This window comes from Pongo abelii, chromosome 16 (assembly GCF_028885655.2).
Source record: "Pongo abelii isolate AG06213 chromosome 16, NHGRI_mPonAbe1-v2.0_pri, whole genome shotgun sequence".
Classification (NCBI taxonomy): Eukaryota; Metazoa; Chordata; class Mammalia; order Primates; family Hominidae; genus Pongo; species Pongo abelii.
The window spans coordinates 72,399,414-72,413,000 of record NC_072001.2 but is presented as its reverse complement, the minus strand read 5'-3'; the positions used below and the strand labels follow the sequence as shown (position 1 = coordinate 72,413,000).

General features: G+C 33.7%; 1 protein-coding gene across 3 annotated transcripts in view; it reads right to left on the bottom strand.

Annotated features, from left to right (window-relative positions):
* The window catches only part of GLCE (glucuronic acid epimerase), a 125,895-nt gene that overhangs the window by 61,270 nt on the left and 51,038 nt on the right, over nucleotides 1–13,587 (bottom strand). For all 3 annotated transcript variants that reach the window (XM_002825605.5, XM_009249963.4, XM_054531630.2), the window contains one exon: nucleotides 8,703–8,793. The gene's annotated coding sequence lies outside the window, so the exon portion shown is untranslated. The remainder of the gene's footprint in view (nucleotides 1–8,702; nucleotides 8,794–13,587) is intronic.

Below are 13,587 nucleotides of genomic sequence, written 5' to 3'. Positions count from 1 at the left end.
GTATAACATTACTATATTACTATCAATACCATTAAGATAAAGACAGTTTAATCACTATGCAAATAGAATTTACTGATCTACAATAAAATGAGTTTATTGATGAAACAGTTTAAAAGTATTATTTGCAGCTATATGAGTTTGTTTTGCAAATATTATAGTAAGTATCATTTTAAGAGTTTAATTGGACTATCAGAAAGTTATATTTGCAGTGTTAAATTTTTGAGATGGGTATTTTTACTGCTAACAGCAATGCAGACATGTGAGTTATTTCTGATTCACAGATAATTTGTTTCTAAGAAAACAATTATCAGTAATGTCATTAGATAATCTTTTCCAAGATATCAAATGGATATTTAGCCATATGATTGGCATTAATAGGTATTATACTGACAGTTCTCTTGTATAACACACATAAAACAGGTTTTCCAAAAGTGAAGCCCCGTGAGGTTGAAATTTCAGTCTTGTCTAATTATTAATTAAACATAAGGTTGAAATTTCAGTCTTGTCTAATTATTAGTTTCCCTCCCACAGGCTTAAGTTTAGAGAGATTTTCTAACAATTCTCATCACTTTTCTTTTTCTGTTTGTTTTCTTTTTTGAGACTGGGTCTCACTCCAGCAGCCAAGTTGAAGTGCAATGGCTTGATCTTGGCTCCCTGAAACCTCTGCCTCCCAGGCTCAAGCAATCCTCCAGCCTCAGCCTCCCAAGTAGCTGAGACTACAGGCGTGCACCACTATACCCAGCCAATTTTTTTGTATTTTTTTTGGCAGAGATGGGGTTTCACCATGTTGCCCAGGCTGGTCTTGAACTCCTGAGCTCAAGGAATCCACCCGCCTTGGCTTCCCAAAATGCTGGGATTACAGGAATGAGCCACCGTGCCCGGCCTACGTTTCTAGTCTCAGAAGAAGCAATATAGTATAGTTGATAAAAGTGTGAATTCCCTTTTTTTTGTTGTTGTTGAGACAGTCTCGCTCTGTCACCCAGGATGGAGTGCAATGGCACAATCTCAGCTCACTGCAACCTCCGCCTCCTGAGTTCAAGTGATTCTCCTGCCTTGGCCTCCCAAGCAGCTGCGATTACAGGTGCGCACCACTACGCCTGGCTAATTTTTGTATTTTTAGTAGAGACAGGGTTTCACCATGTTGGTCAGGTTGGTCTCAAACTCCTAACATTGTGATCTGCCTGCCTCGGCCTCCCAAAATGCTGGGATTACAGGCGTGAGCCACCGTGCCTGGCCTGCTGTGTTCCTTTGAATAAATTTTGTTTGTAAAATGAGTGTAATCACGCCTCCTTTGTAGGCTAATTGTGAAGATTAAATAAATTGTGAGGATTAAATTTAAGAATTAAATAAAATAATAAGGAAACAAAGTGCCTGAGTCAGAATCAACCAAAGAACAGCTGTTCAAAAGAAGTTAAATTCCATCCTTCTTCAATACCCCAATTTCAGAAGTGCTGATTTCAACAATGAAAGTGAAATTGATAATGTCAACTGTCGTACATGCAAAACTGCTAGCAGGTGCCACTTTATTATGTCTCAGGTTCTAAAGCATACTCAATTGAAGTCACAAAGTTCACCTTCCTAGTCTCCTATAAACAAGGAAGTAGGCTGCTATCAAGGCCTTACAGAACAAATAAAAACCCACATTCTTTCTTTTTTTTTTTTTCCTGCTTTTCAGGAGAAGGGAAAAAGGAAATAAAATACATATTTATAATATATGTATATATAGTAATTTTTCTACTTTTACAAGGCTTGGAAAACAGTTTGTCGTATTTACATCTCATTTACATTTCTAGGAATAAGGATCAGTAAAAAACAAAAAATACATCTCATTTACAAATATGGCCCGAGAGGGGACAACAATGTAAGATATATACAATGACTACAGCAGTCATTAATGTAAGTTATATATATACAAGTTACATCCAGTGTAAGTTTTATATATATATGTTTTATAAGTTTTATATTGGAAAGGGCAGACCTTTCTATAACGGCTTTGGTTTAAATCAAAGACTGTCATCATCATCATAATAACAACACTGGGTTTAGCCATTAGAAATATCAGTCATGTGATCACACTATTAAATAGGACATTTAAAGAGGTATGCTTATTCTAAAGCAGAAAAAGTCAACTTCCCATATGTAATGACTTCTAATACTAAAGTTATTTTCAGAATCTGAATATGTAAATAAAACATTGTTTCGTCTGGCTTTCTCCTACTGAAATAGGAAGTAATCTCCTACTGAAATAGGGAACTCACTTAGCTAATTAGAATTATCAACAGAATCAATCATAATTACCTACATAATATGACAGGAATGCTATCCTTTAAGGCATATAGTATTTTCCAAATCTAGGCATACGGTATTTTCCAAATCTAAGCATATTATTTTGTGTAATATAGTAAAGTTCTTAAAAGGGCAAGAACTATACAGCAGTTACACAGTTTGCTGTATAACTTTCTATTTGTCATACAACAAACAAATAGAAAGGCCTAATTAAATAACATGGCATCCCCGCACATATTCTAATGGGTTAAACATAGGTCTTTACAAAAAGAAATAGTAAGTATCAGGCTTAAATAGGGTAGAAAACTACCACTGAAACTTGCTATGTCTTCATTCCATTCTGACAGAAACTAAATATAAGTCCTAAGTATTTTAAGTTGCCAGTTTAAATGTTTATATAAAGTAGCCCAAGTTTAAAAACATTCATTTCTAATCTCTTTCACCTAATATTAACTGATTAGTTGTAAGAACATACCAAAGTTTGTCCATATTGACAGATATCCCAAGAGAGTATCAGGTTTCTTTGTTCATTTGATACTCAAAGGTGAAAAGATCTCACCAAAGACCCTTAAATTTATTTTTCTAAAGTAACATTTGTCAATCCAATACCAATCTTCAGCACTAGCAGTATTTATTGCACTTTGTCTTGTTTTACATGTTTTTTCAGTCACAGATGTAATCTTTGGATAGATTCCTACAATGCAATCTAGCTTTAGACAACAACAAAATTATCATTCAAATACTCACCTATATAAAACTATACATACATTCCCTTGGAATAGGCACAGATAACCAAAACTCATATATGAAAATGTGTATTTTATTATAAAGCATAGCCAAATAGGCAGAGATAATAACAGCTAATTTGGTCAAAAAGATATTGGAAAGACTATCTACCTGGCTGACCATAAAAGAAGAAAATACAGAGAAATAACAGAGACCAGCTACCTTTTCACAAACATATAAGGATGACATATAAAAAGGTGCTCAACATTATGCGTCATTAGAAAAACACAAGATGCCACTACACATACATTAGAACAGATAAAAGGCAAAAATATACAGCACAATATCAAGTGCTGACAAGGATGCAGAACAGCAAAAATTCTTACATATTGGTGGCAGGAATGCAAAATTGTACATTCACTTAGAAATAGTTTAACACTTTCTTATAAAGTTAACTATACACTTAAGGTAAGGTCCATAATCCTGCTCCTAGGTATTCACTCAAGTGAAATGAAAACTTATTATTTAATATAAATAATATTAATTATGTAAATGTAGTAGTTTTATTTATGATTGACTGAAACTGCAAACAACCCAGATGTCCCACAACAGATAAATGAATAAGCAAATTGTGTACATATAATAGAATACTACTCAGCAACAAAAAGGTACAAACTAAGGATTTATGCAACAAATGGATGAAACTTAAAATGTATTTTGCTAAATGAAAAAGGCCAGACCTAAGAGGCTACATATTATATGATTCCATGTATACGATATTCTGGAAAAGGCTAATAACTAAAGGGATAGAACACACATTAGGGGTTGCCAGGATTTGGGGCTGGGAAGAGAGGCTGACTACAAAGTGGCAGCACAAAAAAATTAGGGGTAGGGGGGTGGTCATAGAACTGCTGTTGGTAGATATGTGACTCTATGCATTTTTCAAAATCCACAAAACTACAACACAAAGAATGAATTTTACTGTATACAAATTAAATGCAAATAACCAGGATATCAGGGAAACCCAAGATGGAATGTGAACTGTGACAAAATGAATCTAACTGTGGTACAAATGAAATGGCACAGTAGACTGATGGGGATATACAGAAGAAAAGACCTGACAACTAACTTTGGAAAAAAGCATTCTGGCTGGATAATGTGAGAATAAAGATAAAAATAACTGTACACAAACACTGTATTCTATTTGGTAAATTTGTTTCTCACAGGAGTATGGATTAGCAATTTGGAAACTACTATATATGTATAATAAATACATAAATATAGTATAGAGAATGAGAGTCAGGTTTCTCACTGTGGGAGAAAGAAATTACAAATAAGCAAAGGGGAAATGCTAGAATAATCCCTATGGTGCAAAACTGGAGTTGAAGGTATCAGCATGAATTAATATTTTAAGCGTGTATACAGAAAGTAAACACAAATATATATAGATGTATGTATATATGTAAGTTGGTAGATGTAATTCGTCCGTTTTCACACTACTATAAAGAACTGCCCAAGACTGGGTAATTTATAAAGGAAAGAGGTTTAATTGACTCACAGTTCCACATGGCTGGGGAGGCCACAGGAAACTTACAATCATGGCAGAAGGGAATGTCTTACATGGCAGCAGGCAAGAGGGCAAGTGTGTAAGGGAGGAACTGTCAGACACTTATAAAACCATCAGATCTCGTGAGAACTCACTCACTATTATAAGAAATGCATGAGGACATTGCCCCATGATCCAGTCACCTCCCACCAGGTCTCTCCCTCAACATGTAGGGATTATGGGAATTACAATTCAAGATGAGATATGGGTGGGGACACAAAGCCTAACCATATCAGTATACATTTCCTAACTCTGACCCCTGAGAGGCCTAAAAGCAGTAACTCCTCCGTAGCAATGAACATACCTAGCACCCAGATGCTGGTTTCTAAATACTATTCTCCAATAAGTTGGACCTGGGTTCCTTGGAGATGTAAGTGATTTCAGGGCTAAAGCAGGGAAAATACAAGATGAGCCTGAAGCATCTCATAAAGTCAGAAAGTAAGGAATTGCTTTAAAAAAAAAAAAAAAAAAGAAAAGAAAAGAAAAAGACAATGACGTGTTGAAAAGCGCTCCCAGTGGCCGAAGCTGGAACAATTTGAGCAACAAAATAAATAACAACAGAATTTTGATTGTAATCCAGAGAATAAAATAAATATCTATGAGTTCACACTGATATAAGTAAATGATTAAGCAAATAAATGTGAGGAGGGACTACTCTGTATTACAGAAGAATTATAATTGATAAATGTAGAGGAAGTACGGAGAATAGAAAATCACCACTAAAACACCACAGAAGCTGCAGGCAAGATCCACCTATAAATGCTAAAATTAGTGGCCAAAAATTTAAGGAAAAACAAGATATTTGTGAAGCCTCAAAGCATTTTCCCCCAAATATTTATTAATTAAGGGAAAAGTATTAACTTCTTAATAGAGAAATCTGATAGACACCACCATAATCAAGTGATCAAGGTTAACGTTACCAGTAATAGGACATTCTGACACCACGTAGCCTCTGATATTGTGTGCTGAGAAAGGCACATCACCTCCGTGGTATTCTGTCTCAAAATCTGTAACTTCAATCTAGTTATGAGGAAACATCAGAGAAACTCAACTCTAATTGAATGACATTCTACAAAATACCTGACCAGGAGTCTTTCGAAGTGTGAAAATCATGAGAGACATGGAAAGACTAAGGAACTGTCAGATTGGAGGGGACTAAAGAAAAACACAACTAAATGTAATATGGGATCCTGGAAAAAGAACATTAGTGGAAAAACTGGTGAAATTCTAATAAGGTCTGCAGTTTTAGTAAGTCATTATTGATTATTTAGTTTTGATTATACCATGGTTATGTAAGATGTTAACATGAGGGTAAGCTGAGTAATGAATATTAAAAAAACTCTCTGGACTATATTATCGTTGTAACTTATTTATACATCTATAATTATTTCAAAATAAAATTTTTTTCAAGAGCTTTAAAAAAGAGAAAAAGAGACGTTATTCCTCTCCTTCAAATGCAATATACCTTTCTTGATAGCAAATTATGTGTATAAAATTGATTTTTTAAAATTTATTTGGTAGAAGATAAAATGGGTACAAAAACCAAATTATTCAAAAACATTATTTAACATTTTAAAGAAAACCCCATAGTGGTCAACTAAAGTAAGATTTTTAACACCGTCTCCTATGAGGATAAATCTTGGAGGTTTACTTCCAAACTAGTTTCTTTACTGCCCTGACAGTTATATGAAAATAATACACATGTCCACATCGTTAGCAGTAAAAATACTCACCTCAAAAATTCAACATTGCAAATAGCTACTGTAACTAACAGCTATGCGGTAATATGGACCAGGTTTTACAAAGTTAAAAAGCTGACATTCTCTTTTAGTCTGAATACCTTCAAAGACATGAACAGAGAAAATTCCAAATCAAGTCCATTCAGGTCCTTTCTTATCTAGCCACATACACTTTAAAAGATAAGCAGCATATTCAATTAAAAGAAAAAATTCTATGCCTGTCTTTAAAGTACACATATTTAATTTCAATGATACTATCAAATTGGCAATGACTCAGTATTTGATTTTTATAATGAAATATTTTATGCTGTTAGAAAAATCTAAACAATCTAAGATTATATGAAAGAGAAAATCAAAGTATAAACTTTCCTATGAGTTTATTTCCCCTTGTTTTACTTTTAAGTACCACAACTAGAACACAAATCAGGGAAATTAAAAAAAGATGTCTTAAGATATGATTTTAATAGATGCAAAAAATGTTAGCATTACCTTCTTATATCATCCATCATTTAACAGGAAATTTTACTTATTCATAAGAAATTGATTATTTTATTCATAAGTCTTAGTTTACAAATCAGATACTCTCCATAGCTAAACACACACAATGCTAAGGTGGCCTCATTAACATATTAAAACTATCAAGATTTCCATCCCTTCTGCAGCTTAATTTTATCACCTTTCATAATTCAAATGTATAAGCACTCAAATTCTAAATCCATACTGATTTAAATATAAAATGCATGATGGCACAAAAAGATGCAAAGTATTTTCTTTCTGATAAGTTTCCAGATTCCCTCCTTTAAAAAGTAAATTTTAAAAAGTTTTAAATTGACTTTATGAAAATGCAAGCAAAGATACCTCACACAATTCTATTAGGAAACCAAATATATTTCAGGTTATGCAGGATATAAAAGAGGCTGTTTTCAAATTAAATAATCGTTCTTTATGAGATGAAGATTTTAGAATCTTACTTTATTTTCTTAAAATTACATGGAAAATAGCAAAAATATTTTGTTTCTAATTTTGGTTCCCTGAACAGAGAAATTCCTTTATGATATTGGTTGGAAATTCTAACTTACATGGCATGTTTTTAAAATATACTTTTTTTTTTTCTCCAGCCAAGAGACTTCTGAGGAGTGTAGCAAAGATTTTATAGACTTTCTAGGTTCCAATTTTATTTTCTCCTTCTATCTTACGTTTATTTAAACACTAATAATTTTAGGAATCACAAACAAGTGTAAGCGTTTCCACTTAAACCTCAGAGAGAAATGTAACTCCAACTTTAGCCACTAAATGTAGTTTTATATTAGCATGTTTTCATTTAAGTTTATATATGCTAAACCACTTGCATTACTAGAACAGATATTAAAAACACACAATCATCACTCTCAAAATATTATTTGTTCAGTTTAAATTTAGTAGGAGAGACAAATATAATCAAATACATTGCGTGAATAGTTTTTAGAATGAGAACAAGCTTGACCTTTATCATATAAACTTTTATTTTTGAAAATCTAAGCAAAATGAAGGCTTCTACTTAAAAAATAAGCACTTAGTATTTAACTGCTAACATTAAGTCTTATTTTAAAAATCAATTACCTCAGAAAACTAGCACCTCCTAAGAAATAATACAGACCCTTCACTTCAAGAAATTAAAGTTCCTGTATCTGCACATATACTTATATGCATATTTAAATCTCTAATAAGTTTTCATACAACAAGCCTTACTGACAACTAAAATCAGTTAGCTACCATTTCAAGTATTATAATTACATAGCAGAATAAGATACCCTGCTTCAGTTTTCTAGGCGAAGGGTCAGCAAACTTTCCTAAAAGGGCCAGATTTTAGGCTTGTGGGCCATACAGAGACTGTTCCAACTAAAAACTCTGCCAATGTAGTGCTAAGATGGCCACACACAATATGTATTAAGTGGGTGTGGCTGTGTTCCAATAAAACTTTATTTACCAAAATAGGTGGCTGGCCCGTAGGCCATAGTTTGCTGACTCCTGCTCTAGGCAAACAGATTTGATATCAGTCTACAACACTTCCAGCGAACGTATAATCATGTTTCCCTTGAATCTAGTAGTTGTTACAAGGAACAATAGCTAATTAGTGGTAAAAAAACCATGAAAATATTTCCTGAGGTCAGAATCTCAGATTAGACTGGGAAATTTAAATGTGTTAATCAAATACACATTAAAATATAAGTCTAAAAATGCATAGTAATGGTATAATTAAATTTTATTAAACAATCTTACCTTAACCAAATGAAACAATCTAAATTCTAGCACATCTCTGAAAATGTACAGTAAAAGTATGATTAAATTTTATCAAACAATCTTACCTTAATCAAATGAAAGAATCTAAACTCTAGAACATCTCTGGTTTCAATTCAAAATATATCTGAATCAAAACTTCAGTTTCTTGTAAAATTCCTAGAGAAACAAAATTGAAAACCTTAAGTCAGCTTCCAGTTCCAGATAAGATGGGGTAATCATATGCCAACAAGTTAATGTAGCTATAAGACCTGGACAGAATGCATGCAACAACTACTAGGGAACTTTGAAAAGTAACAGTAGCAGGCAGATTAAAACAATCAGAATTTGATGTACCACTGAAGCAACCACAGGTTTACCATTTATTTCCCCCTCTGCTTTCATCCAGACTGAACATAATACAGCCCAAATGGAAAGCTTCAGGAGAAGCCCTCTACCTCTGGCTTGAGAGAGGGAAAGGGGTCTCTTAAGACTCACAAGAAAGTGTGCAAATCCCCTCGTTTTTTTCTCTCTTCACTCTCTCAAGCCCAGCCACCCATCACAGCTGTGGCAGCAGTGGCAATGGAGGTTATTAAGAACTAAAACTCTGAGAGAGGGAATCTACCTCTCTGATCACAGAAGCTGTGGGTGGTCCCAAGAGGATGTGGTGAATCTCTTTTGCTTCTCTCTCTGTCCTCCTGCCACTTGGCCCTGAATATGGGCACAGCTGCAGGGAGTGAACATTAAAGAGGGATAAAGATCCACTTTCTGATCAGAAAAAGGGAGCCACGCAGAATTAGAAATTACTGGGAGATCACAGACAAGGAACATGGGAGAGCAACACCTCAAAGTTGTTTTATGAACTCCTGGACTCACTCTCGAGTGGCACATGCATACATCTGACCCAAACAAACATACCCAGACTTTGAGAATTATGGAACAGACCACCCCTCAAGTTCCAGACTGGCAATGGGTGGTACACATGTGGGACAGAACCAAGTAATATGGCAAAAGCTTTGAAAATCAAACTGATATTGTAACTACAACCCACAGAAATTTGCAGTGTGACTCTAACTGGGTTGACTGTCTACTAAAACAAATATATCAACATTTTGCATAGTATTTAAACAAGACCCAACGTCTCCTAACATAATAGTCAAATGTCCAGGATATAATCCAAAGTTACTTGGTATACAAGGAATCAAAAAAACTCAACTTGCACAGGAAAAATACTAACATCAAGAAAACAAAGATATTGAAACTATCTAAGATATTAAAGATATTTAGAGCCACTATTACAGAATGCTTTAACAAGTAAGTGCAAACATTCTTGAAACAAAGAGATAAACTCAGAAAAAAAAATAGAAGATAAAAGAAGAACCAAATGGAAATTTTAGAAGTGGAAAAATACCAATAACAAAAATAAAAAGCTCACTAAATGAGCTCAATAGCCGAATGAAGACGACAGAAGAAAAAGTCAGTGAACTTACTACAGATGAATAAAAATGATCCAATCTGAACATAGACAAAGATTGGGGAGAAAAGGTCAACATCAATCACATTTCTGTACATTAATAATGAACAATTTGGAACACTCACATTTAAAAATAATACCGTTCAAAATAGCTCCATAAAAAACAAATACTTGAGCATAAACCTATTAGAACATGTACAAGAGCTATATGCTAACAACAACAAAATGCTGATGTATGCATCAGGAAAATCTGAGTAAGTAGAAAGATATCCTGTGTTCATGGATCAGAAAGCTCAACATTGTAAAGATGTCAATTCTCCCTAAACTGGTCTAGAAATTTAATGCAACTCCAATCAAAATTCCAGGATTTTTTGTAGTTATAGACAAGCTGATTCCAAGATTATTATGGAAAGGCAAAAGAACTAGAGAAGACAAAACTATTTTTAAAATAAATAAAGTTGAAGGAATTATACTACCTAATTTTAAGGCTTTAAGCTACTTACCAAGACAATGTGATATTGCTGAAGGGAGAGATCAATCAATGGAAAAGAATAGAGTGTTCACAAATATATCCACACAAACAGGGTCAACTGATTTTTGTCAAAGGTTCAAAGGCATATAGTGAGGAAAGGATTGTCTTTTCAACAAATGGTGTTGGAACAACTGTGCATCCATATGCAAAGAAAAAAATAAAATTTCACCTAAACCCTCATGTTCTACAAAAATTCACTCAAAATAAACTTAAATGTAAAATATAAAACTGTAAAACTTGTACCTAGAAAATGACAAAGAAGAAAATCTTTGTTACCTGAAATTAAGCAGAGTTCTGAGATATTACACCAAAAACATAATCCATAAAATAAAAGTTATAAATTGGACTTCAACAAAATTAAAAATTTATGCTCTGGAAAGGTATCTTTAACATAACATAAGGACAAGCTACTGACAGGGAGATAATACCTGCAAATCGCTTATGGAACAAAGGACTTCTGTCCAACAAATATATAGAACACTCAAAACTCAACAGTAAGAAAACAATATAATTTAAATATGAGCAAAAGCACATGATTAGAATAGCTTAAAAAACAAACAAACAAAAACAACTGGTAATTCCAAATGCTGCTAAAGATACAGAGCAATAGGAAATCTCATTCATTACTGGTGGAAATAAAAAATGGCACAACCACCTGAAAGACAGTTTGGCAGTTTCTAACAGAGCTAAGTATACATTTATCATATGACACAGCAGTCAAACTCCTAGATACTTACTAAACTGAATTGAAAACTTGTATTCAGACAAAAACCTATACACCAATATTTAATGAAGCTTTATTCATAATCACCAAAACCTGGAAGCAACCAAAATGTCCGGGTGAATGGATAAACAAACTGTGGTATTCCTATACAATAAAATACTATGCAGAAATGAAAAGGAATGAACTATTTGATTCATGAAACAATATGAATAAACCTTAAATGTATTTTTCTAAATGAAAGAAGTCAGATCCAAAAGCAATATATTATACGACTGCATTCAGATGACACAATGGAAAATGCAAAACTACAGGAGATTTTGGTTGTCAGCAGAGGAGCTGGGGTATGGAGTAGTGGCTGACTACAAAGGGGATGCATGGAGAAATTTTTTAGTGTGATGAAGTCGTTCTGTATGACACTGAGGTGATGTATACATGACGTTGTGCATTTGTCAAAACCCACAGAACTGCACATCACAAAGATTGAACTTTAATGTATGCAAATTTTTAAAAATCAACTAAGATGCTGGGGGAATTTTAAGATAGAATGCAGTCCATGACAAATGAATCTCACTGTATTATAAATGAATGGCATAATCCAACTAAAGGGGGTAGGGTAAATTTATTTCTCACAGGGGTACTGGTTAACAATTGTGAACTTGCTTTATTGAGATGGAACAAACAAGTAAATGGATGATCAAGGCCAGGTTTCTGTTAGAAAGGAAAGTTACAGATAAGCAAAGTGAGGAAGCCTAGAATGAACCCTGTGGTACTGGATAAGTCACAGACATCAGTATGAACTTAATATATATTATATATACAGCATAATATATAATACAAATAGATAGGTAAAGAAACAATTATAGATGTACATAAATACATGATTAATATACAAATGTGTTATTTCCTAGCTCTATCCTCTGAGAAGGCCTTGAAATGGTGATACCCCTGTATCAACAAGTATATCCAGTACCCAGAGAGACAATGGATCTAAACACAATTCTCCAATACAAGAAACCAGGGCTCCTAGTGGAAATGGCTGATTCTAGGGGTAGGGCAGAGAAAATATATGTTAAGCCTGGAGTATCTTGTAGTACCAGAAATTAAGAAAGTATTCAAAAAAGAAAAGGAAGGGACATGTCAAAGGAATACAGGGACCAACACTGGAACAATTTTAGCAACAAAATAACATAGTATTGAATTATAAGCCAATGTATAAAATGAGTATACATATTGATATAAATGACTGAATAAATAAATGGAAGAGAAGGGACAAAGGCTTACTTACAGAAGAAAACTTAATAACATATAGATATACCCTATCCATAAGATGAAACAATCTCCCACCCTTTTGATTGTGGGCTGAAATTAGCAACTCATTTCTAAAAAATATAATACAAAAAGACAAAAATATCAACTTTACAGTGAGGAAATCTGATAAACAGTACCTTAGCCAAGTAATGCTGTCATCGTGCACTTTGGTAAGATGTGAGGAAAAGGGCATTTCCCTCTGTGTATTCTTCCTAAAACTCATAACCTCAGTCTAATCACAAGAAAAGCACCAGACAAACACAAATTGAGAGACACTCTGCAAAATATCTGACTGGTACTAGTACTCAGAACTATCAAGTTTATGAAAAACAAAGAAACGCAGAGAAACTGTCATAGACTATAGGAGATTTAGGGAGAGATGACAAATGTAAGCGTAATCCTGGAATGGATTCAAGAACAGGAGACCCAGTGGAAAATCTGGCAAAATCCCAATTTGGAATCTGGAGTTTGGTTAGTAGTAAGGTACCTGTTGGTTTCTTGGTTTTGAAAAATGCACTTGGTTTTGTAAACTGTTATTATCATGGCAAGCTGTGTTAGGAATATAAAGGAATATAAAACTCTTTGTATTATCTTTGTAACTCTTCTATACACCTAAACTTCTTCCAAAATAAAAAGGTTGTTTTTAATGGTCAAAGGACCTGAATAGATCCTTCACCAAAGAGAATATAACAAAACATACGACAAAATGCACAACATCAGCTACCAGGAAAGTGAAAATGAAACTCATTATCAGGTACCACTACAAATCTATTAGAATGGCTAAAATGAAAAAGATTGAACATACCAAGTGCTGACAACTGTGCAGAACAACTAGAACACTCATACATTGCTGATGGAAATACAAAGTGGAAATAGCCATTTTAGAAAACAGTTTGTCAATTTCTTGATAATAAACACTTACCATATGACCCACCA